The following is a 27,307-nucleotide window of genomic DNA, read 5'->3' on the forward strand; positions in this document are numbered from 1 at the left end:
ACTCTAGATAAGAACTAGACATAGACGAAACACTCATACACACACACACACACACACACACACACACACACACACACACACAAATTGGAGCAAAAAAAAACAGTCAAGGGCACTTGAGGTATAGCAGGTAAACATGAAATAAGCAGTATAAACAATAAACTTATAGCTGTTAAGGTGAGGTAGTGCGGAATAGTGCAAATGAGCGAGGTAAAGTGAAATGTGCAGTCCCTGAGTTCAGTGTGTTAATGAACGTTTTGTGTGTGTGTGTGTGTGTGTGTGTGTGTGTGTGTGTGTGTGTGTGTGTGTGTGTGTGTGTGTATGTGTTGGAAGGGGGGAACTGTGAGGGTGACATGTCAGATGCAGAAGGGGGGGCAGGGGGGTGTGAGAGCAGAATCTGTGGCAGGGGGCAGAGGGGAGAGGAGGGGCAGAACAGGGAGGGAGTTGAGCCTCCTGACCGCCTGGTGAAAGAAACTGTCCTTGAGCCTGCTGGTTTTGGCCCGGAGACTCTACAGTCTCCTCCCCGATGGCAGCAGACTGAAGAGGCTGTGAGATGGGTGGGTGTGGTCACCTGCAATCCTGATGGCTTTGCGGGTGAGGCAGGAGTTATAGATATCCGATAGAGAAGGAAGAGAGACACCAATGATCCTCTCAGCTGCTCTCACGATGCGCTGCAGAGTCTTGCAGCAGGACACAGTGCAGGCGCCGTACCACACGGTAATGCAGCTGGTCAGGATGTTCTCGATGGTGCCTCTAGATATTCATTTGCAAACTTCAGACACTGAATTTTGTGGCTAGAACACAGGAAAGGTTTTCTTCTGATGACTCTTTCATGAAGGTCATATTTGTTCAGGTGTCGCTGCATAGTAGAATAGTGCACCACCATTCCAGGGTCTGCTAAATCTTTCTGAAGGTCTTTTGCAGTCAACAGGAGTTTTTATTTGCCTTTCTAGCAATCCAACGAGCAGCTCTTTCAGAAAGTTTTCTTCATCTTCCAGACCTCACCTTGATCTCCACTGTTTCTGTGAACTGCCATTTCTTAATAACATTATGATCTGAGGAAACAGCTACCTGAAAACACTTTGCTATTCTTGTAGCCTTCTCCTGATTTGTGAGCATCAATTATTTTATTTTTCAGAATACTAGGGAGTTGCTTAGAGGAGCCCATGGCTGTTGGTTTTAGGGACAAGTTTGAGGAGTCAGAGAATTTATACAGCTTTGAAATCTGCATCATCTGACCTTTCCTAACGAAGAATTTGAACAAGCCACAGCTCAATAAGCTAATTAAGGTCTGGAACTTTGGTAAAAGTTACCTGAGAACTCAAATATATTGGGGTGCCCAAACTTTGGCTGTTAGGACTGGGGACTGTCTTGGCCTCTAGAGGCCACTGTTATTTCTTTATCTTGTCATGTTTGTTTTGGCCTCTAGAGGCTGCCACCGCTTCTGTGTTTTGTGTTTGTTTTGATTGCCTGTTTCCATGTGCCTTTTACCCCCATCTGTTCTTTATTTCCTGCCCCGCCCAGTTTCTTAATTTCCCTGTGTATAAATACTTCCTCAGTTTGGTCCCTAGTCATGGAGTCGTTGTGCTGTTATGTTATCACTAGAGACCTCTGTTCCATGTTCCTTGCCTTTGTCTTTGTGGTCTTTTGTACTTTGCTTTCTTGTGGACTTTTTGGACTTTTTATTTACCATTTTGGATCTTCTGAGCGTTTGGATTTTTGCCTTTTCTTTTCTTATTTTTTGGCTTTTTGTTTTGACTTTGAACTTTTGGATTTTATTTTTCCCGTATATCTTCTGAGCGTTTGGATTATACTTTTGTTTTTTTGCCTTGGATTTTTTGCATTGTAAATAAACTGTTTTTTCTACTCTACTTTCGCCTCACTCCTCTGCACTTGAGTCATTCCCCTGGTGGCCTAGTGGGGGTTTGCTGGATTATTACACCAGCAACCCGGGTTCGATTCCCAGCAAAACCCTAACCTAACAGAAAGACTCCGTCATGACCGACTCAGCAGAGGCTGCTTCAACTGTCTACCAAGCCAACCTTCAGGGAATTATGGCAGCTTTGACACGCTTCGGAGTGACCATGGACACTCATGGATGAACACTCGCAAGCCAACATGAGGCCCTTGCTTGCCACGAGGTACTGCTCCAGCAAATTGGGAAAGCCCTGGCATAGTTGACTCCTATGCCTGCATCGCCTCCTCCTGACCTTCCCCCTGTTCCTGCTCCACCACCTGCTCCCGCTCCAGTGCCTTCTGCCACGCTGCCTACGTCACCTCGTGAACCTTGCCTTCCTGCACCCCAGAGGTATGGCGGCAAGCACAGGGAGTGCCGGGAGTTCCTTACCCAGTGCCAACTCACCTTTGAGCTCCAGCCTTCAACCTACACTACGGATCGTTGCAAGATCACATATGTGATAACCTTGTTAGCTGATAAGGCACGAGCTTGGGCAACAGCTGTCTGGCAGAGACAGGGATCCGAGTGCTCTGACTTCAAGCTATTTACGGAGGAGATGCTTTGGGTCTTCGATCAGGCAGACATCAGTAAAGATGCATCCAGGAAGCTCATGTCCATCCGGCAGGAAGGAAGCGTTGCAGACTACGCCATCTCGTTCCGGACGCTCGCAGCAGTCAGTGGATGGAACGAGACTGCCCTGGTTTCAGCCTTCCACCATGGTCTGTCTGACCCCATCAAAGACAGTCTGGCCTCTATCGGATGCCCAAGTGACCTTGAAACATTGATTTCACATGCCATTCGTCTTGACAACAGGATTAGAGCCTCGCTCTAATCGCCCCGGCCTCACTGCCTCAACATGGAGCCCATCTACCTCCTCCAGTGACTGTCCGGAGCCCATGCAAGTGGGCTGTACTCGTCTCTCCACATCTGAGAGGCAGCGCAGAAGGAGGGACAAGTGCTGCATCTACTGTGGCAAGCCTGGCCATTTCTGAGCATCATGTCCCGAGCTCTCGGGAAAAGGACCGCCCCATCCAGCCGAGGGAGGGTTGTGACGGGGCCTACCCTCTCTCCCGAACTCCCTGGCCAAGGAGTCTACATCCTGGTCTCCATCTCCTGGGGTGAGTCCGTCCACTCTTGCCAGGCCTTGTTAGACTCCGGGGCGGCAGGAAACTTTATGGATGTCCACTTTGCCCGAAGAATCAATGTCCCTAGTGCACCTCTTGAAGTCCCGCTGTCTGTGTCTGCTCTGGATGGCCAAGCTTTAGGTGACGGAAGAGTCACCCAAGTAACTTCTCCAGTCTTTCTCCAGTCTCAAGGTCACAAAGAAGAAATATCCCTGCACCTGATTCATTCACAAGAGTTCCCAGTTATTCTAGGCCTTCCTTGGCTTACCCGCCACAACCCTCACATAGACTGGGTAACAAGCCAGGTTGTGGAATGGGGTCCTGCATGCTATGCCTCATGTCTGCTCTCTAGCGCTCCTGTGTCTCCTGCTGAGCCTCCTGATCTCACTGAGTTATCTCAAGTTCCCACAGAGTACTGGGATCTGAAAGAAGTTTTTAGCAAGAGCAGGGCTGCCGTTCTTCCTCCGCACCGTGCCTATGACTGTGCCATCGACTTGCTCCCTGGGACTACCCTTCCTCATGGCAGACTGTTTTCCCTCTCTCAGCCAGAATGCAAGGCCATGGAGGAGTACATCAAGGACGCCCTGGCCTCTGGGTTCATTCAACCCTCCACCTCACCCGCTGGTGCCGGCTTCTTCTTTGTCGGCAAGAAGGATGGGGGGCTCCGGCTGTGTATTGATTACAGAGGCCTTAACAAGATCATTGCGCGCAACCGCTACCCCCTTCCGCTGATGTCCACAGCGTTCGACCTGCTCCAAGGCGCCACTGTCTTCACCAAGTTGGACTTACGGAACTCATACCACCTCATCCATATCCGACAGGGAGATGAGTGGAAGACTGCCTTTAACACCCCGTCAGGGCACTATGAGTATCAAGTTATGCCCTTCGGACTCACCAACGCACCAGCAGTTTTTCAGGCCCTGATCAACGATGTCTTGAGGGACATGATTAACCAGTACATTTTCGTCTACCTCGACGACATCTTGATATTTTCCAAGCCCTTACAGGAGCACCACCACCATGTCCGCCAAGTCCTCCAGAGGCTACTACAGAACAATCTGTTTGCTAAGGCCTAGAAATGCGAGTTTCATGTCCCCGAGGTCTCCTTCCTGGGTTTTATTGTATGGACAGGACAACTCCAAAGGGACCCAGCCAAGACCCTGGCCATCCGGGACTGGCCTACTCCCAAGTCCGTTAAAGAAGCTCAGCGGTTCTTAGGATTCGCTAACTTCTACCGCAAGTTTGTCAGGAACTTCAGTTCTGTAGCAGCACCCATATCAGATCTCACAAAAAGACTGGTGGATCTTATGTCTGGTCTCCTCAGGCGGAAAAGGCGTTCAAGGACCTCAAGCACCGCTTTTGCACGGCACCCATTCTGGTCCTCCCGGACACTTCCCAACCATTCATCGTGGAGGTGGACGCCTTGGACAGTGGTGTTGGCACGGTTCTCTCTCAACGCTCGGAAGGAAAGTTGCACCCCTGCGCATACTTCTCCCACTGCCTGAGCCCTGCGGAGTCCCAGTATGATGTGGGGGATCGAGAACTGCTAGCGGTTAAACTGGCCCTTGAGGAGTGGAGGCACTGGTTGGAGGGAGCGCAACATCCATTCCTGGTTTGGACGGACCACAAGAACCTGGAGTACCTCCAGCAAGCCAAGAGACTGAACCCACGACAGGCTAGGTGGGCCTTGTTTTTCAGTTGATTCGACTTCACCCTATCGTACCGCCCTGGCTCTAAGAACACCAAACCTGATGCGCTTTCCAGGCTGTTCTCTGCCACCAACAGGGAGAGTGAAGTTGGGCCTATTATCCCTGTGTCCCGGATTGTGGCCCCTGTCCGCTGGGGTGTCGAGGAGGTCGTCCGACGAGCTCAATGCCAGGACCCCGGTCCTGGGCCGGGGCCACCGGGCCTCTTGTACGTCCCTCGTCAAGCCCGGGCCAAGGTTCTCCAGTGGGGTCACTCTTCCCCTCTCACCGCCCACCCGGGAGCTCAGAGGACCCTGGACTTCTTGAAAAGACGCTTCTGGTGGCCAAGCATGGAGAAGGAAGTGAGGTCATTCGTCCTGTTCTGTGATGTGTGCACCAGAACCAAGAACCCACGACAGCATCCCCAGGGCCTCCTGCATCCTCTGCCTATTCCCCGGCGTCCCTGGTCCCATGTGGCAGTCGACTTCATCACGGGCCTTCCAGACTCTCAAGGTAACACTGTCATTTTGGTCATAGTCGACAGATTCTCTAAGGCCTGCCGCTTCATACCACTGTGCAAGCTCCCTTCTGCCCTTGAAACAGCTAAACTTATATTTACTCATGTCTTCCGAGTATTTGGTCTCCTACAGGACATTGTCTCAGACCGGGGGCCCCAGTTCTCCTCCCCCGAGTGTGGCGCGGGTTCTGCAAGCTCATCGGGGCCACTGCCAGCCTCTCCTCTGGGTTCCACCCCCAGTCCAATGGCCAGATGGAGAGGCTCAACCAGGACCTGGAAACCACCCTGCGAGGCCTGGTGATGAATAACCCGACATCATGGAGCACCTGGCTGCCATGGGTGGAGTACGCCCACAACACCCTGCAGTCATCGGCCACCAGGTTGTCGCCATTCCAGTGCCAATTCGGGTTCCAGCCACCTCTGTTTCCGGACCAGGAGGAGGACGCTGGGGTGCCCTTGGTCAACCAGTACGTGAGACGATGTCGCAAGACCTGGAACAAGGTCAGGAGGACCCTCATCCAGACTTCCAGGGCCAACCAGACTCAGGCCAACCGCCACAGAAGGCCTGCCCACATTTTCCGCCCTGGGCAGCAGATTTGGCTGTCTGCCAAGGACCTTCTGCTGCGGGTGGAGAACTGCAAGCTTGCTCCTCACTACATTGGCCCCTTCAAGGTTGTGCGCAGGGTGAACCCTGTCGCCTACCGGCTCCAGTTGCCCCGGACTCTAAAGCTCAACCCCACATTCCATGTTTCCCTGTTGCGGCCCGTACTGTCGTCCACGTATGCCCCTGCCCCTAGGAATCCCCCGCATCTTCCAGGGTCAGACTGTGTTCACTGTGCACCGCCTGCTTGACTCCTGCCAGGTCCGTGGTGAGCTCCAATATCTAGTGGACTGGGAGGGCTATGGCCCTGAGGAGCGCTGCTGGGTTCCCGCTCGGGACGTGTTAGACAAGGAACTGTGTCGGGACTTCCATTCGGCCCATCCGGATCGCCCTGGGAATGTCAGGAGACGCTCCTTGGGGGGGGGGGGGGGTCCTGTTAGGACTGGGGACTGTCTTGGCCTCTAGAGGCCACTGTTATTTCTTTATCTTGTCATGTTTGTTTTGGCCTCTAGAGGCCGCTACCGCTTCTGTGTTTTGTGTTTGTTTTGATTGCCTGTTTCCATGTGCCTTTTACCCCCACCTGTTCTTTATTTCCTGCCCCACCCAGTTTCTTAATTTCCCTGTGTATAAATACTTCCTGAGTTTGGTCCCTAGTCACGGAGTCTTTGTGCTGTTATGTTATCACTAGCGACCTCTGTTCCGTGTTCCTTGCCTTTGTGGTCTTTTGTACTTTGCTTTCTTATGGACTTTTTGGACGTTGTATTTACCATTTTGGATCTTCTGAGCGTTTGGATTTTTGCCTTTTCTTTTCTTATTTTTTGGCTTTTTGTTTTGACTTTGAACTTTTGGATTTTTTTCTGTATATCTTCTGAGCGTTTGGATTATACTTTTGTTGTTTTGCCTTGGATTTTTTGCATTGTAAATAAACTGTTTTTTCTACTCTACTTTCGCCTCACTCCTCTGCACTTGAGTCATTCCCCTGGTGGCCTAGTGGGGGTTTGCTGGATTACTACACCAGCAACCCGGGTTTGATTCCCAGCAAAACATTGGCATGGTGTTCTTTTTCTTTTTTCACTCTCCAATTGTACAAAACAAAAATAATACACAAATCCTGCATAAAACATTGAAAAAAAAGTCTCATCTTTACCTTTATGCCTTTTGGTGATCATTTCATCTTCTGCTCATTTAACTATTCACAGTAACAGACATTTTCAGCAAGGGTGCCCAAACTTTTGCATGCCACTGTAAATAACCACGACACCTCCTCCTCTGCCAGTTAGACGAGTCTGGTGTATATAACTGTATCCAGGAGGACTCGTTTCATTTAATGCGATATATTCATTTGGCTTAATCCATGTTTCAGTGAAACAAAGTACATTAAACTCCTGATCAGTAATAAGTTCATTAACCATTAGCGCTTTAGATGTAAGAGATCTAGTATTTAATAGCCCCACCTTTAGATCAAAAGTGCTGGCAGCAGCTGTACAGTCAGTATGATCTAATTTTATATTGATTAGGTTACTGGAACAAACTCTCTGAATATTTCTACTTTTTTGTTGAGCTTGGGGAACAGACACAGTCTCGTTGTAGTGGTCCCTGAGTGACGACTCTGTGCAGCTAGCAGACAGTCAATTTAGCCTGTTTGTCTGCTCCCTGGCCTTGGCTCTGGATTGTCAGAAATTAACTAGGCCTGTTCTGAGACTAGAAGAAGAAGCCTTTATTTGTCACATGCACACTTCAAGCACAGTGAAATTCATCCTCTGTATTTAACCCATATGAAGCAGTGAACATACACTCACACACCCAGAGCAGTGGGCAGCCACACCAGAGCACCCAGGGAGCAGTCAGGGAGCAGTCAGGGGTCAGGTACCTTGCTCAAGGGCACCTCAGCCCAAGGCCGCCCCATGTTAACCTAACTACATGTCTTTGGACTGTGGGGGAAACCAGAGCACCCAGAGGAAACCCACACAGAGACAGGGAGAACATGCAAACTCCACACAGAAAGGCCCTCGCCGGCCGCTGGGTTAGAACCTGGAACTTTCTTGCTGTGAGGCAACCATGCTAACCATTACACCACCGTGCCGCCTATGACCTATGCTGCAGGAAATGAGAGCAGCAGTGCTCTCAAAATTAGCCCAATTATCTATAAAGCCCACACTGTTTTCAGAGCACCACCTGGACAACCAGCAGTTCAGTGACCATAACCTGCTGTAAGCTACATCACCACGCCGCATTGGGATGGGGCCAGAGCATACTACAGCATCGGACATTGCCTTCACTAATTTAAACACCTCTACAAAGTTACTCTTAGTAACCTCAGACTGATGAAGGTGTATATCATTAGCTCCTGCATGGATAACTATCTTTGAGAACCTGTGCTTGCCTAAAAACCTAAGATTACCTGCTATGTCCAGCACCCTGGCTCCCAGTATACACCTGATTAAAGCTGCTGGTGCCCCTAAAGGCTGAGCTAATTTCACATGCCGTATGATAGAGTCCCCTATAACCAGAGCTCTTTCAGGTTTCTCAGTGGGTGCATCACTAAAGAGAGCCAACCTGTTCAACACATGACATGGAGAGGAGTGGTACTCCTGTGGGCGAGCCTCAGCAGTAGCTTTGGCTGTACACTTATGTTGCCGAGCCGTCACCCATTCACCCCGCTGTAAAGGCTCTAATGCCGGAGTTGGAGGATTACTAACTCCAGCTCAGGCATCCAGACTTTCCCCTACAGAAACTACACTGTTCTCATTCTCACTGGCCTTCTCTAAAGCCTGGATATGCACTTCTAACACTATAATCTTCTCCGTCAGAGGGCTAACTAATCTGCACTTATCACAAGTAAAGCTATTACTAGCGACGGAGGAAGAATGACTAAACATCCTGCACTCAGCACACTGAACAGGCTGAAGGTGTGCCATGATGAAAGGATTCACATACCTTAATCAAAGATCTGTTGATACTGTATTAAAGCAGATCCGATGTGGATGGCCTCCGCTTGTGGCCTTTACGCAGGAGGAGAAAAAAAGAAAGCTTCCAGTCTTGGCATTCTTCTGAAAAAAAGAGAGAGAGAAAAACAGAAAAAGGAAAGCAAAAGTGGAAAGTACAAAAAGGAAAGCAAAAGTACAATAAAAAATGAAGAGGATACTGCAAAATTATCTCAACTCATCTCATTATCTCTAGCCGCTTTATCCTTCTACAGGGTCGCAAGCAAGCTGGAGCCTATCCCAGCTGACTAGGGGCAAAAGATGGGGTACACCCTGGACAAGTCGTCAGGTACTGGAAAATTATTTGTAGAAAAAATAAAGATTTTATTGACTATTGCCAAATTCATCCTGTTTGAAAAATCAACTACTATTTGCCCTTCCACATTTCTCTCTCTTATCATTACATTTAATGCAGTGGAAGCATGACATATATAAAATGTAATTAATTAATGAAACTATTTTACATTTATGGCAATTTGTTTTTATTCCAAGCATGTTTTTAATTTCATGAACAAATGTTCACATGAAAGAATGAGCAAATAAGTTAAATTATTAGTTAAATGTGTTCCCTGTGCTCGCTCATTTCACTGCCCCCCCAACATGCAGTCAGGATTATTTCAACTGTTATCACAATGCCAAGATGGCAAATGTTCTCCCTTATAAGTGTGTGCCCGCAGAGGGAGAGAGACAGAGAGAGAGGTTTTGATCTGTGTGTAGTGTGTACCTAAGGAGGTTGAATTGACATATATATGGGCAGCATGGTGGTGTAGTGGCCGGCGAGGGCCTTTCTGTGTGGAGTTTGCATGTTCTCCCTGTGTTCGCGTGGGTTTCCTCTGGGTGCTCCGGTTTCCCCCACAGTCCAGACATACAGGTTAGGTTAACTGGTGACTCTAAGTTGACCGTAGGTGTGAGTGTGAATGGTTGTCTGTGTCTATGTGTCAGCCCTGTGATGACCTGGCGACTTGTCCAGGGTGTACCCCGCCTTTCGCCCGTAGTCAGCTGGGATAGGCTCCAGCTTGCCTGCAACCCTGTAGAACAAGATAAAGCAGCTAGAGATAATGAGATGAGAAATATAAAACATTGTGTGTATGTTCGTACATGCAAGAGCATGCTTGCGAGAGAGGGGTTTTGATCTGGGATAGCAACCCTCAGAGAGGAGTAGCCCCGGGAGGGACCTGGGGCCGCAATGTGCATTCGAACACCAGCAGCCACACGCGTCCGTGGTCATAGCGAGGTGTTCGCATGGCGTGACGCGGGAGACACTGTCGAGAGGTCGGGGGAGAGAGCCTTGACAGGCTCCGCAGCTGACTTCTAATTTTATATATACAACCCCGATTCCAAAAAAGTTGGGACAAAGTACAAATTGTAAATAAAAACGGAATGCAATAATTTACAAATCTCAAAAACTGATATTGTATTCACAATAGAACATAGACAACATATCAAAGGTCGAAAGTGAGACATTTTGAAATTTCATGCCAAATATTGGCTCATGGAGTTTGCATGTTCTCCCTGTGTCCACGTGGGTTTCCTCCGGGTGCTCCGGTTTCCCCCACAGTCCAAAGACATGCAGGTTAGGTTAACTGGTGACTCTAAATTGACCGTAGGTGTGAATGTGAGTGTGAATGGTTGTCTGTGTCTATGTGTCAGCCCTGTGATGACCTGGCGACTTGTCCAGGGTGTACCCCGCCTTTCGCCCGTAGTCAGCTGGGATAGGCTCCAGCTTGCCTGCGACCCTGTAGAAGGATAAAGCAGCTAGAGATAATGAGAATGAATGAGAATATTGGCTCATTTGAAATTTCATTACAGCAACACATCTCAAAAAAGTTGGGACAGGGGCAATAAGAAGCTGGAAAAGTTAAAGGTACAAAAAAGGAACAGCTGGAGGACCAAATTGCAACTCATTAGGTCAATTGGCAATAGGTAATTAACATGACTGGGTATAAAAAGAGCATCTTGGAGTGGCAGCAGCTCTCAGAAGTAAAGATGGGAAGAGGATCACCAATCCCCCTAATTCTGCGCCGAAAAATAGTGGAGCAGTATCAGAAAGGAGTTTGACAGTGTAAAATTGCAAAGAGTTTGAACATATCATCATCTACAGTGCATAATATCATCAAAAGATTCAGAGAATCTGGAAGAATCTCTGTGCATAAGGGTCAAGGCCGGAAAACCATACTGGGTGCCCATGATCTTCGGGCCCTTAGACGGCACTACATCACATACAGGCATGCTTCTGTATTGGAAATCACAAAATGGGCTCAGGAATATTTCCAGAGAACATTATCTGTGAACACAATTCACTGTGCCATCTGCCGTTGCCAGCTAAAACTCTATAGTTCAAAGAAGAAGCCATATCTAAACATGATCCAGAAGCACAGACGTCTTTGGCTCATTTAAAATGGACTGTGGCAAAGTGGAAAACTGTTCTGTGGTCAGACAAATCAAAATTTGAAGTTCTTTATGGATATCAGGGACGCCGTGTCATTCGGACTAAAGAGGAGAAGGACGACCCAAGTTGTTATCAGTGCTCAGTTCAGAAGCCTACATCTCTGATGGTATGGGGTTGCATTAGTGCATGTGGCATGGGCAGCTTACACATCTGGAAAGACACCATCAATGCTGAAAGGTATATCCAGGTTCTAGAGCAACATATGCTCCCATCCAGGCGACGTCTCTTTCAGGGAAGACCTTGCATTTTCCAACATGACAATGCCAAACCACATACTGCATCAATTACAGCATCATGGCTGCATAGTAGAAGGGTCTGGGTACTGAACTGGCCATCCTGCAGTCCAGATCTTTCACCCATAGAAAACATTTGGCGCATCATAAAACAGAAGATACGACAAAAAAGACCTAAGACAGTTGAGCAACTAGAATCCTACAGTACATTAGACAAGAATGGGTTAGCATTCCTATCCCTAAACTTGAGCAACTTGTCTCCTCAGTCACCAGATGTTTACAGACTGTTGTAAAGAGAAAAGGGGATGTCTCACAGTGGTAAACATGGCCTTGTCCCAACTTTTTTGAGATGTGTTGTTGTCATGAAATTTAAAATTACCTAATTTTTCTCTTTAAATATGATACATTTTCTCAGTTTAAACATTTGATATGTCATCTATGTTCTATTCTGAATAAAATATGGAATTTTGAAACTTCCACATCATTGCATTCCCTTTTTATTTACAATTTGTACTTTGTCCCAACTTTTTTTGAATCGGGGTTGTATATATAATTAGAAGTCAATTCAATCTCCTTCAGCCTCACTCACAACCCGCCGTAAGTGTTTTGGATACGCACGGGTCGCACGGTTTGGTAGCTCGCAGCCGTGCCGCAGGGTCGCGGTGAACCCGGGGTAAAGTTTGGGGGAGGAGTACAGGTAAACTACTTGTCAAGTACAGGTTGCACACCTGACTTCCTCGAGGCATGGGAAAAATTGCGCCGTTCACCCATGGAAAGCATATGTCTGACGCATGTGATCAGTGTGTGTTCAGTGAGTGTGGAGTGTGTGACTTGCATTTTACCGGTTTCCTGCGCTCTGAGTTTGGGCCGCACTTGTGAAGCATGTGTGATGCATGTGATTAGCACATTACAATCACTCATAACTTGCATGTGATGCAAGCCAGGAGTGGGTATAAAACCAGCGTGTCTGCAGCATTCTGCATCTGTATTTCAGCTGAAGAACATTGGATATTTTGTGGGGAAAAAAAAAAATTCAGTTGAAATTTAGAAAATGATACCCAAGAAGAAGCGAGCAAAAGTGAAGTAACCCAGCCTGAAACAGCAGAGGAGGAGGAGTAGTATTAAGAATTTGATGATGATGGTAGCAGCACTGGCGAGCCCTGCACGGACAGGGAAAAGTATGCTTCAAGCTGGCAGAAGGCACAGCACCCCGCCAGAGGGATTTCAACAGGTAAATACACATGCTTTAAAGGGATAGTTTGGGATTTTTGACATGAATCTGTATGGCATCCCCATCAATAGTGTCGTGCAAACACACTGACTTACCCCTGACAGCATCCTGTGAGTCCAGTTCTTGTCCAGTTTTGGTCCAGACGAAAGTAGTCCAGCAAGTTTGTTGGGGACACGAAAGTAAAACGTTTTTCGTCTCAAAACAGTATGTGTTCAAAAGAGTGATATATTTGCATCACAAAACCGTTGTCAAATAAAAAGTCAGACCTCGAAATTGTTTGGCACTATTTTCTCTCCCTTCTTATCACTGCGCGCTGCCGCCAGGTGACAGCCACGGCTGTTTCATTCATTGTTTACTAGTGATGGGAATTTCGGCTCTTTTGGCTCTTCTTACTATAAGGAGCCGGCTCTTTCGGAAGATATTTTATAATTATTTCTCATGACTTGTACATTCACATCAAGTACACATATCAATGCAAATTAACACGAAGGGATTTACTAGACCAATTAATATCTGGAACTATTTTCAGCCACAGCACAGGCAAAGCACCGCTGCAGGCGCAAAGACACCGTGCAGCCCCTGAAAACGGGTGCGCAGCGCCTGAAAACCCGTTTTCAGGCGCTGTGCGGTGTCTTTGCGCCTGCAGCGGTGCTTTGCCTGTGCTGTGGCTGAAAATAGTTCCAGATATAAATTGGTCTAGTAAATCCCTTCGTGTTAATTTGCATTGATGTGTACTCGATGTGAATGTACAAGTCATGAGAAATAATTATAAAATATCTTCCGAAAGAGCCGGCTCCTTATAGTAAGAAGAGCCAAAAGAGCCGAAATTCCCATCACTAGTAAACAATGAATGAAACAGCCGTGGCTGTCACCTGGCGGCAGCGTGCAGTGATAAGAAGGGAGAGAAAATAGTGCCAAACGATTTCGAGGTCTGACTTTTTATTTGACAATGGTTTTGTGATGCAAATATATCACTCTTTTGAACACATACTGTTTTGAGACGAAAAACGTTTTACTTTCGTGTCCCCAACAAACTTGCTGGACCACTTTCGTCTGGACCAAAACTGGACAAGAACTGGACTCACAGGATGCTGTCAGGGGTAAGTCAGTGTGTTTTCACGACACTATTGATGGGGATGCCATACAGATTCATGTCAAAAATCCCAAACTATCCCTTTAAAGCATGTGTATTTACCTGTTGAAATCCCTCTGGCGGGGTGCTGTGCCTTCTGCCAGCTTGAAGCATACTTTTCCCTGTCCGTGCAGGGCTCGCCAGTGCTGCTACCATCATCATCAAATTCTTAATACTACTCCTCCTCCTCTGCTGTTTCAGGCTGGGTTACTTCACTTTTGCTCGCTTCTTCTTGGGTATCATTTTCTAAATTTCAACTGAATTTTTTTTTTTCCCCACAAAATATCCAATGTTCTTCAGCTGAAATACAGATGCAGAATGCTGCAGACACGCTGGTTTTATACCCACTCCTGGCTTGCATCACATGTCATCTCATCTCATCATCTCTAGCCGCTTTATCCTTCTACAGGGTCGCAGGCAAGCTGGAGCCTATCCCAGCTGACTACGGGCGAAAGGCGGGGTACACCCTGGACAAGTCGCCAGGTCATCACAGGGCTGACACATAGACACAGACAACCATTCACACTCACATTCACACCTATGGTCAATTTAGAGTCACCAGTTAACCTAACCTGCATGTCTTTGGACTGTGGGGGAAACCGGAGCACCCGGAGGAAACCCACGCGGACACGGGGAGAACATGCAAGCTCCACACAGAAAGGCCCTCGCCGGCCCCGGGGCTCGAACCCAGGACCTTCTTGCTGTGAGGCGACAGCGCTAACCACTACACCACCGTGCCGCCCTGCATCACATGTATATAATATAAATAATATAAATAATATAAATCAATAATATAAATCAGTGTATTGTAAAGATATATATGCTTTCTAATGTTTCTTAAAACAGCTCCAACCAACTTGGAATGCCATTTACATCATGGTCACTGATTTCTCTGAAAATGTGGACCTTTACTCTCAGCCCACTTATCCCTGAGGAGGAACCTTGTACATAGATCATGAGGAAATGGAGCAAGCCTAATCTATGTTCCAGATTTAAGGTCTCATCTCATCTCATTATCTCTAGCCGCTTTATCCTGTTCCACAGGGTCGCAGGCAAGCTGGAGCCTATCCCAGCTGACTATGGGCGAAAGGCGGGGTACACCTTGGACAAGTCGCCAGGTCATCACAGGGCTGACACATAGACACAGACAACCATTCACACTCACATTCACACCTATGGTCAATTTAGAGTCACCAGTTAACCTAACCTGCATGTCTTTGGACTGTGGGGGAAACCGGAGCACCCGGAGGAAACCCACGCGGACACGGGGAGAATATGCAAACTCCACACAGAAAGGCCCTCGCCGGCCCCGGGGCTCGAACCCAGGACCTTCTTGCTGTGAGGCGACAGCGCTAACCACTACACCACCGTGCCGCCCAACATTGTACATATAAGGGCAAAACATTATGAGCTTGGCATTGTGGCAAACAGTTGAAATAATCAATTGCTGTACTCCAGCAAATCCACTCCAAAGCTCCACTTGTCTGGACAGCAGGTCTAGTTTTGTCTGTTTAGGGCCCATCCGCTTTTGATGCTGCTGCTCCCTTTGGTCATGCAGCTCTCTGAATAACTGGAGCCACTCCTTCTCAATGTTGAGCAACTCCCAGCTGCACTGTCTTGGACAGTGGGACTCTGGCTGCCTGCAGCCTGGGAAGCAGCCAGCCAAGAGGGTCCAGGTTATGAGGAGGCAGTGAGGCCATGGGAAGTGAAGGGTGGGGAGGCACTGCATTCTGGGGAGATGATGGGATAGATACCTCCTTCATACGCCAAATACCATTCAGCTGCATGCCAGTTTATGAGACATTAAACTCTTGATTGGGTAACAATGAAATGAGCAGGCACTGGGGAAATATTTTACTGAAATATTTAGCTGATGATTTGTTCATTCTTTCATCTGAATGTTTGTTCATTTAAATAAAAAAACACACTTGGAATAAAAACTGTTATTGTCCAAAAATGTAAAATAGTTTGAATGATCATATAAAAATGTAAAATAGTTTGAATGATCATATATATTCAAATAGATTTGAATAATCATGCTTAATGCCAATACAATATATGCACATATTTTTAAACATTTTATATTTCATTGGTTTTTGGTTAAAACGAATGCCATGTGACCTCATTAATTGGATTTAGCAACTACTAATGCCTTTAGCAGGGACATGCACTGCAAAGAAGCTCTTAGCAAAACTGTTGTTTGTGGTGGAAAAAAGAAAAATGCTTACTCGTTTGGATCCAAGCAGGGGAAAAAGAATCTTTATTGTAGGTTTCCCCATGCAACAGAAATGCAGAACAAAGAAACGGTTCTGGGCACGTGCCTCCCCTTCTTCACGATGGTATGTCATGTCCTTGTGAAACATTCTTTAAAAACCATAACCCAATCAAAAGCAAGGATTTAAACTTTTACCATAAAAGGAATTGTCCTTTGTCAACAGATGTGTTCTCTTTGTTTATTCTTCCCAACATTTAATGGTTTCTCAAGGACACATGCCATTATTGCTAATCCTCTTCCTCCATCATCCATCCATCGATATTCTACCACTTATCCAGATCCGGGTCACGGGGGTAGCAGCCTAAGCAGAGCAGCCCAGACTTCCCTCTCCCTGGCCACCTCCACCAGCTCTTCCAGGGGAATACCAAGGTGTTCCCAGGCCAGCCGAGAGATGTAATCTCTCCAGCGTGTCCTGGGTCTGCCCCGGGGTCTCCTCCCGGTGGGGCATGCCCAGAAAACCTCCCTTGGGAGGCATCCAGGGGGCATCCTAACAAGGTGCCTGAACCACCTCAACTGACTCATTTCGATGTGGAGGAGCAGCGGTTCTACTCCGAGTCTCTCCCGAATGACCAAGCTTCTCACCCCGTCTCTAAGGGAGAGCCCAGCCACCCTGTGGAGAAAATTCATTTCTACCACTTGTATCTGCGATCTCATTCTTTTGGACCCTACCCATAGCTTGTGCCCATAGGTGAGAGTGGGAACGTAGATGGACCAGTGAATTGAGAGCTTTGCCTTTTGGCTCAGCTCTCTCTTTACCACAACAGACCGGTTTAGTGTCTGCATCACTGCTGGCGCTACCCCGATCCTTCTGTCCAACTCCCACCCCACCTTACCTTCACTTGTGAACAAAACCCTGAGATACTTAAACTCCTCCACTTTAGGTAGCAACTCCCCCCTGACCTGGAGTAGGCACTCCACCTGTTTCTGGCTGAGCACCATGGCCACGGAGGTGCAGTTCCTCATCCCAGCCACTTTGCACTTGGCTGCAAACCGTCCCAGCGCATGCTGTAAGTCACAGATTGATGAAGCCAACAGGACCACATCATCCACAAAAAGCAGAGATGTTATACTGATGCCACCAAACCAGACACCCTCCGCCACTTGGCTGCGCCTAGAAATTCTGTCCATAAAAGTTACGAACAGAACCAGTGACAAAGGATAGCCCTGGCAGAGTCCAACATGCACTGGGAATGAGTCTGACTTACTGCCGGCAATGTGAACCAAACTCCTGCTCCGGTCATACAGGGACCGAATGGCCTGCAGTAGTGGGCCTTGAACCCCATACTCCCGAAGCACCCCCCACAGGGCACCACGAGGGACATGGTCGTAAGCCTTCTCCAGGTCCACAAAACACATGTAGACTGATTGGGCAAACTCCCATGCACCCTCCAGTACCCTTGCAAGGGTAAAGAGCTGGTCCAGTGTTCCATGACCAGGAAGAAAACCGCATTGTTCCTCCTGAATCTGAGGTTTGACTATCGACCAGACTCTCCTCTCCAGCACCCCAGCATAGGCTTTCCCAGGGAGGCTGAGAAGTGTGATCCCCCTATAGTTGGAACACACTCTCCAGTCCTCTTTTTTAAAAAGGGGGACCACCACCCCAGTCTGCCAATCCAGAGGTACTGTTCCCGACCTCCACGCAATGTTGAAGAGGCGTGTCAGCCAAGACAGCCCAACAACATCCAGTGCCTTCAGGAACTCAGGACGAATCTCATCCACCCCCAGAGCCTGACCACCGAGGAGCTTTTTAACCACCTCGGCAACCTCAGCCCCTGTGATAGGCGAGTCCTCCCAAGCACCCTCAGAATCTGCGTCCTCTTCAGACAACATGAAGGTGGGATTGAGGAGATCCTCAAAGTATTCCTTCCACCATTGGATGATGTCCCCAGTTGAGGTCAACAGCACTCCATCCTCGCTGTAAACAGGAGGGACAGAGCAGTTTTCTTTTCCTGAGCCGCTGGACGGTTTGCCAGAATCTCTTTGAGGCTGACCAAAAATCACTTTCCATGGCTTCTCCGAACTCCTCCCACACCCGAGTTTTTGCTTCAGTGACTGCCAGAGCCACATTCTGCTTGGCCCATCGGTATCTGTCAGCTGCCTCTGGAGACCTACAGGCTAACCAAGCCCGATAGGACTCCTTCTTCAGCTTGATGGCTCCCCTCACCACAGGTGTCCACCAGTGGGTTCGGGGATTACTGCCACGACAGGCACCAACAACCTTGCAGCCACAGCTCTGCATGGCCACCTCAGCAATGGGGTTGTGGAGCATGGTCCAGTTGGACTCAATGTCCCCATCCTCCAGTTGACAGCTCTGCTACTCTCTTCATCCGAGTGTCCAAGACATACGGTCGTAAATCAGATGAAACGACTACAAAGTCAATCATCAATCTGTGGCCTAGGGTGTCCTCGTGCCATGTGCATTTATTGACACCCTTATGCTCGAACATGGTGTTCGTTATGGCTAAACCATGCATGGCACAAAAGTCCAACAACTGAACACCACTCAGGTTCAGATCAGGCAGGCCGCTCCTCCCAATCACACTGCTCCAGGTCTCACTGTCATTGCCCATGTGAGCATTGAAGTCCCTCAGTAAAACAATGGAGTCCCCTCATGGTCCACTGTCTAGCACCCCACTCAAGGACTTCAAGAAGGCCTGGTACTCCGAACTACCATTTGGCACATATGCGCAAATGACAGTCAGAGACCATTCCCCAACCTCAAGGCACAGGGAAACGACCCGCTCATTCACTAGGAAGAACTCCGATGTTAGTGCACCAAACCAGGGGGCTACCAATAGCCCCACCTCTGCCTGGCACCACTCACCCCTGGCAACTCCAGCATAGAAGAGAGTCCAACCCCTCTCCAGGAAATTGGTTCCAGAGCCCAAGCTATGCATTGAGGTGAGCCCAACTATATCTAGTCAGTACCGCTCAACCTCATGCACAAGCTCAGACTCTTTTCCCACCAGAGAGGTGACATTCCATGTCCCAAAAGCCAATTTTGTCAGCCAGGGCCTCTGCCTTTGGTTGCCACCCGATCCACAGTGCACTGGACCCTTACGGCACCTCCTGCGGGTGGTGGGTCCACAGGAGAGTGGTTCCGTGTTGCTCATTTGGGCTGGGCCCGGCCAGACCCCACGGATGTAGGCCCGACTATCAGGTGTTCGCCGAAGAGCCCCTCCCCCAGGCCTGGCTCTAGGGTGGGGCGCCGGTATTCCTGGTCCGGGCAAGGGTACTCGGATACCTGTTTTTTCTTTCATAAGGGTCCTTTTTGAACTGCTCTTCCTCTTCCTACATGTACTAAATGCTTCACACACACTGGGTTCATGAATGGGTCATGAATCCCAAACATGCACACAGGGCTATACTAAAAATTCCATTACTTTTCCCCCCTTTGTTAATTTCTTTAACACCTTGTTCAAGCAAAAGCTATCAAAATTAGACATCAATTCCTATACCCCACAATCTGGTTTTAGCAGGAACATCATTAAATTTTGACTGGAAACAATTATACCTTTTTTTTTTTTGCAAAGCAGAGATGCCTTTGGTTTCAGCAATCAGATAGTAAAAAAAAAATCAATGCAAATTACAGATATATGCATTTTAGCTAATTATTATTTTAAATAATTTCTTTATCTTCAAAAGGTAGGCTATAATCTTCATCTTGGTCCAGGAATTCATCTGGGTCCATTTTCACCAAGACTTGGTTTTGTAGATGTATGGCCATTATCCTTCGCATCATAACTGACAAGCATTGCATCAAACATGGAGCACACAGACTGTGATATTGATGGTAGCATCAATATCACAGGAATGATTATGTTCACATGTTGCCCACCATCCAAACAAATTGTATAGCCATCCCCATGTGCCCTCTCTGTGCTCATCCAGTTATAATTGTCTTTCCACTTCCTTCATTTGGTTGATGGTGAGTGTGATGTTACCATGTTTATCATCATTTGCTGGGACATAGGTACAGTGTTCTTCTCCAATCATTGTGCAAACTCCACCTTCTTTAGCCAATATGATGTCTAACGCCAGTCTATTCAGAGTTGTCACCAATCGTACTGCTGTCAGTTCTTGTTTAGCCCCTTCTAGCACTAGAGTGGTGACGTTCACAGATTTGGCAAGTCTGTGTCACCTCCAACTGATTCCATACCTGAGTGAGGCCATACTGAGGGGGAAAAAAAGCATGCCAAAATTTCTTCCATCTAGACTCTAGTTGGTGTTCAGGAGGCGGGAAGTCTTCATCAGTGATTGACCTTCTTCATTACGATGAAGCTCAGTAACCATGAATGGTCATAGAAATTTTTAATTGAGTAAAAGCACATACTTCAGTCCACCCATGTGGCAGGTAGTGATATGCTCATTCTCCACATAACCATTACCAGTTGGATTTGTACCCAGTGTACCTCAGAGTGTAAACAGTGTCAGCTCATCCATGGACTCCAGGGTGTGCCAGTGAACATGGAGGATTTAGGCAATAACATGACATGTTATAAGCTGCATAAGAGTCTCCCATAAGGCTACCCAATGGGTGCAACAGATGTGCTCCCATCAACTTCATACACACAGGGAATTTGTAACCCTTAGTCAACACTCGCAGTCCTGCATCAGGGTTGCCAAAAACTTTAGGTCCCCACTTGAGTTCTCCTGGTGGTCTTAATGTTTGCAATTCTAGACTGTGTATGAGGTTCGGTGTGGTAAAGAGGCAGTTGTCTACATATAGGTAGGCAATGTCATACTCAGGTCCTCTGGCATTTCTGGAAAACAGGACATTTACCGTACCATGGCCCTCAGAGTATCATTTAGGCTTGTTCTTGTGGGTTTACCTGCAAAAGACTGAGCCAATGTATGAAGGATCAGGGTGCACACTACACATGGTTCTGTAAGTTTTAGACTCTTCACTGTGTAGTTTGCATATTTCCAAAACTCATTGTGGACAACAGGCACAAAATTATTAGGGCCTGTTTTGCTTTGTGTTTGTTGCAGCATTTTTGGGAGCAAGCAGGATAAGGTCAATGCAACCCCAAGCATGATCAGTGCAGCCCATACAGCTTTTATGTGGTACTGGAATAGATTCTTCATGATGTCAGACACGTAAGGAGAGGCTCTGTACAGTAAAACCTTGCCTATAGCTGGCACTGACTGGTGCTCCGAGTGCAGGCACTCCCGTTTACGCACTCTTCCCATGGTCAGTGAGGCACGGTAATACTCTACGCAGTCACTAACTTACTGCCTGTGTCTTGTCCTCTCCTTCTAGGGGTGGTGCTTTCTTGCAGTGGCTGGCATGTATCCACGTGGCTCTTTCCTTCACCTTCACAGCTGTCTGAGTCATGAGCATCACCTGATACGGTCCTAGCCACCTTCAGTCTCTCCCACATTTTCTCCTGAAGTCTTTGACCACTATCCAATCTCTAGGCTTCAGATCATGTAGCATGGTTTCAACTGTCCTTGGTAGTGCCTCCTTTACCTGCTCATGGGTGAGACATAATACAGAAGAGAGTTCTGCACAATAACGCAACATTTCATCTTCGCATAGGCCCGTAGTCAGCTGTGAAATTGGCTGGGGGCCTATCCCAGTATTTGGCGGTCTGCCAAAGAGTATTTCAAATGGGCTCAAGTTTGTTCTTGCTCTGACTCTCATATGCATATACAAGAGTACAATGGGCAGGGCCTTAACCCAATTGAGACCTGTATCATCGCAACATTTAATCAATTTATTTTTAAGTGTCCCATTTTCCTGCTCCACTGCACCCCTGCTAGCTGGGTGATATGCACAATATTGTCTCAGGTCAGTTCCCAATGTTTCTCCCACTTGTTTCAATGCCTGAGTTACAAACGGAGTTCCATTATCACTATTAATCTTCCTAGGAATGCCCCATCTGGGAATGATTTCAGTTAGAGCTTTCGCTACAGCTCCTGTATCTTGTTTGGAAGTGGGGAATGCCGCTACCCATTTAGAGAACATATCTACTATTACCTGACAATATTTTTCCCTTCTGCAGGTGTCAATTCAATAAAATCCATCTGCAAATGTTCAAATGGTGTCTGTGGTTTTGGGTTTGCAGCCTGTACTACCTGTTGCCCCCCACCTATGTTGTGTGTGGGACAAATGACACATTTCTCGCAAAATTTTCGGGCAAAATTCACGAATACTTTTGTAAACCAAAAATGTGCAATGGTGCTGCTCATTCCCCCCTTTGGCACATGGTCATGACCATGTGTCAATTTTTCAAAATAAGGCAAATAACACTTGGGCATACATGGCTTGAATCCATCTGGACCATACCAAATGCCTTGTGTATGAATACAACTTGCTCTTCTCCAAATCTGGCGTTCTTCTGATGTAGCTCTCACCTGTAGATCATACAAGTCAGCAATAGGTGTTGCAGTAAGGTTAGTGTTAGTATTTGTGTTAGTGCTCAGCATGAGTTTGGAAGGCCCTTGGGATGCAGCTCGCTTGGCTGCTGCATCTGCTGCTGCATTTCCTGTGGAGATAAGATATGAATCATTTGTGTGAACATCACACTTACAAATGGCAAGTTGTTTAGGTAATACAGTTTTTCTGAATTGGTAAAACACTAATTCCTGTTGTGTGAATCAATTGCTCAGTTGTCTAATCTCATTCACTGAATTGAGCATCATTTTGACAAAACCATAAACTATCTTCACCTAGTAAAGCACTATTTGCAGAACTCAGTCCTTCCTTTTGCAAAACTCTAAACACATTCTCATGCAATAAAACACAGTTGTCACTGTGATGCACTTGTGATGCATAATGGTAACAAGTGGCAAAATATGAACACAAATGAAACACGTGTCATCCATTGAACACAACGATTCAAAATTGATCACTTATTTCTCATCATGTCATGACAACATGACAACCAATATAAGCCAGTTCAGAGGGCAAGCAGGTTGGTCCTGCAAGCTCATGACAACAATGGATCAGAAACACAGAGGACAAGTGCGTGTAAGAGGAGGTAGAGGTGGAGGACAAGGAGGCAGAGGAAGAGTGGCAATTTCTGGCTACCGTCATAGACCATGTACTGGTGCATGGCATGACCATGAGTGAGGCAGGCCAAAGAGTCCAGCCAAACATCAGTTGATTCTCTGTGTCCACCATAATCGGGAGATTCAGACATGAGAACAGGTACAGTTTACTGTTTTATCATTGCAAGTTTACAGTAATACTGTAAACATAATGTCGACTACAATGGCCTCCTACTGAAGTGTGAACATGGGTGTCCTCCCACCCCCCCATGGCAGTCTTGCAATTCTGCAAAAAGAGAATGTCCAAAATATGATGTAATGTTCTGAAATATATATATTTCAGAACATTACATCATATTTTGGACATTCTCTTTTTGCAGAATTGCAAGACTGCCATAGGGGAGGTGGGAGGACACCCATGTTCACACTTCAGTAGGAGGCCATTGTAGTCGACATTGTCCATCAAAACAATGCCATTACACTACAGGAAATACAGCAACAAATTATTGAAAACCACACAGACTTCGAAGGAATCAGTAGTGTGAGCCTTTCCACCATAGACCGTATCCTCCATCGCAACAGGATACAAATGAAACAAGTGTACAGAGTGCCCTTTGAACGTAACTCTGAAAGGGTGAAGGAGCTGCGATTTCAGTATGTACAGGTAAGTATACAGTTAGTTATGGTACTGTACTATATACATTGTCAAGTTCAATAGCATCACATATACAATGAATGTTAGTGAAGAATGCATACATTGTACTCCACAGCATAGGCCTGTCTCTTTGAAGCACTTACAAAACTATATCCATCTAATTGCAGAGAATGTTTGAACTGGACGCCATGGAGAGACCCCATGAATTCATTTTTTGTTGATGAAGCCGGCTTCAATCTCACCAAAAGAAGGAGAGGCAGGAACATAATTGGCCAGCAAGCCATTGTTGAAGTCCCTGGCCAGCATGGTGGTACAGTTTCTCGATTGCTAAGACACATTTCTTGAAAGCTGCTCTCCTTTTCTCTAAACTGAATACAAAACCCAGTTTTCAAGCTACATTCACAAAACCTCAGACTCTTCTTGCAAAACCAAACTTTCACCTCAACAGTTCAATCTGTGCTCAAAACTGAACCATATTGTCAAATCGTGCCCCGAGTCAATCAAAATTAAAAACACTACTGAGCAGTCACTAAACACTACATAAAAATAGAAAACACAATTTCAGGACAGGCGGCACGGTGGTGTAGTGGTTAGCGCTGTCGCCTCACAGCAAAAAGGTCCTGGGTTCGAGCCCCGGGGCCGGCGAGGGCCTTTCTGTGCGGAGTTTGCATGTTCTCCCCATGTCCGCGTGGGTTTCCTCCGGGTGCTCCGGTTTCCCCCACAGTCCAAAGACATGCAGGTTAGGTTAACTGGTGACTCTAAATTGACCATAGGTGTGAATGTGAGTGTGAATGGTTGTCTGTCTATGTGTCAGCCCTGTGATGACCTGGCGACTTGTCCAGGGTGTACCCCGCCTTTCGCCCGTAGTCAGCTGGGATAGGCTCCAGCTTGCCTGCGACCCTGCAGAAGGATAAAGCGGCTAGAGATAATGAATGAATGAATGAATGAATTTCAGGACATGAAGCTGGAGAAAATATGTTTATTGTTCACTGTAGGCTAAATGCATGTTGCAAAAAAAAAAGTGCATTTAGCACTTGTACAAAAAGACAAAACAGAAATATTGTTTTTACAAGTGCTACATGTAAATGCACAAGCAGAAATTTTGTGCATTTGCCACTTGTGTACAGTAAGCCCATGTAAAAATAAAGTACAAAAATATACAAATAAGTGCATTACTCAGCCACAGCATCATGTCTCCATACTGGGTCAGGCCACAGGACTTCATCCACATCACAGGCCACATTTTGCCTGGCCAGGCAACGGAGGAAAAAAAAAAAAAAACCTGTCATGCCGTATCCAGGCTTGGAATGCCTCCACACCTATGTCACCACAGGCAAGTTCCATGGCTTGCAGGAGATTTACCCTGGTGTAAGGTTGGCGTTCATATACCTTCCACTGCCATGAGGAGAAGAATTCCTCAATGGGGTTTAGGAAAGGGGAGTATGGTGGAAGGCAAAGATTGATAAAACCTTGGTTCATATTGAACCACTCTCCAACCTGGAGGGCTCTGTGAAAACGCACATTGTCCCATTGTCATCCTGCTGCCCTAACAGAGTATCTCGCATGTGATCAAGGAAAATGAGGAGTTGGTGAGTGTTGTAGGGCCCCAGGTTGGCATGATGGTGGACAACCCCATGATTGCTGATGGCAGCACATAACAGGACATTGCCACCACTCTGCCCAGGGACACCAACAATGGCCCGATGGCCAATCACATTACGGCCTCGCCTTCTCCTTTTGGTGAGATTAAACCCAGCTTCATCCATGTAGATGTATTCATGGGGTCTTTCCATTGCATCCAGTTGAAAAACCCTCTGTAGAAATAGATATAGTTTTGTAAGTGATACAGAAAAAGTGATTTAGGCCACTACAGTAAATCACTACTTAGAGTAATCAACATTGAATGTGTCTGGATATATACCAACCTGTACATACTGGAATCTTTTTTTTGCTCTTTGACTCTGAGTTGCAATCAAAGGGCACTCTACAGCTGCTTCATGTGCAGTCTGTTGCACTTGAGGACACGATCAACAGTAGAGAGGCTGACACTGCTGATACCCTCAAAATTTATATGGTCCTCAATGATCTTCTGCTCAATTTCATTCAGTTTCTTACAGTTCTTACAGACCATATCAACAATTAGGGTCTCTTGGTGTGGGGAGAACATATCTGTCCTCCCACCCCCATGTGGCAGTCTTTCAATTCTACAAAAAGAGAACATGTAGTTACAAAAAATATACATGGAATACTAAGCCTACAAACAGTTAGACCAACCCAAGCATTACAATACTACAGTACATTGGTACAGTGATGTACTGAAACATTTACTTAAAAGTACCATATACTGTGGTACAGTACATGTCATACAGTAATTGCTGTCAACATTTACATACTGTACTATAATGTCAAAAAAGGTAATTACCTGTTCTCTTCTCTAAGTCTTCAGATTATGGTGGACACAGTGAATCTACTGATGTTTGGTTGTACCCTTTCTCCAGCCTCCCTCATACTCATACCATGGACAAGAACATGGTCAATCACAGTAGCTCTGATTTCATCAGATATTACTGTTCTTTGTCTTCACTGACCACCTCAACCTCCTCTCACACAACCTCTTCCTCTCAGATTTCTATCCATTGTAGGGCCTCACAAACCAGTGCTCTCTGAACTGACTTATATGTTCCCTCACATCATTAGCCAAATGTGTGATCAATTTTGAGTTGTGTTCAAGTGGTGACACCGGTGCTTTAATTGTGTTTGACTTTTGTCACCTGTGCTCACCATTATGCAGCACGGGTGCATCACAATGAAAATGTGTTGGCAAGTTGTGTCTAAACAGGTGAAAAGTGCTTATGGTTTTGCCAAAAGAGTGATTGATTCAATCAGTGGGTTCAGGCAACTGAGCATTTGATTCAGACAATAGGGTTTAGTGTTTTAGCAATTAAGAAGAACTGTAATATAACACTGTGTGCTGCTATGAGCAACTGGGGTGTTCTTCACGATCATGCCACTCTGGGGCCATATAACACCCAGCACCTTCTCACCTGTCTTGGTGGTTTTAGAGATGTGTTGTCTGCAAATGAACAGCAAGAACATGAGATGATTGAGCGGCCTATTTATGTTATAATTTGGGACAATGTTTTCACTGCTCTAACCAAGTCAGAGAGTGGTTCAATATGAATCAGAATTTCATTAACCTATACTTGCCACCATACTCTCCCTTCCTCAATGCAATAGAGTTTTTCTCCACTTGGAGATGGAAGGTGTACGAGCAACAGCCCTACACCAGGCTTAATCTTCTTGGGCCAGTTGTTCAAAGGTAATCTTAGCGGATTTTGGTAATCGGATTGGATCAAATCTTGAAAATGGGTTGTTCAAAAGAGAAAGTAGGATTCTGAAATCTGATCAGATCATGTAATCCAATTCTAGTTTCAATCTGGATCAAACCTTCAGTTTGTGTTGTTCAAAACT

Source organism: Neoarius graeffei, chromosome 20 (assembly GCF_027579695.1).
Source record: "Neoarius graeffei isolate fNeoGra1 chromosome 20, fNeoGra1.pri, whole genome shotgun sequence".
Taxonomy (NCBI): domain Eukaryota; kingdom Metazoa; phylum Chordata; class Actinopteri; order Siluriformes; family Ariidae; genus Neoarius; species Neoarius graeffei.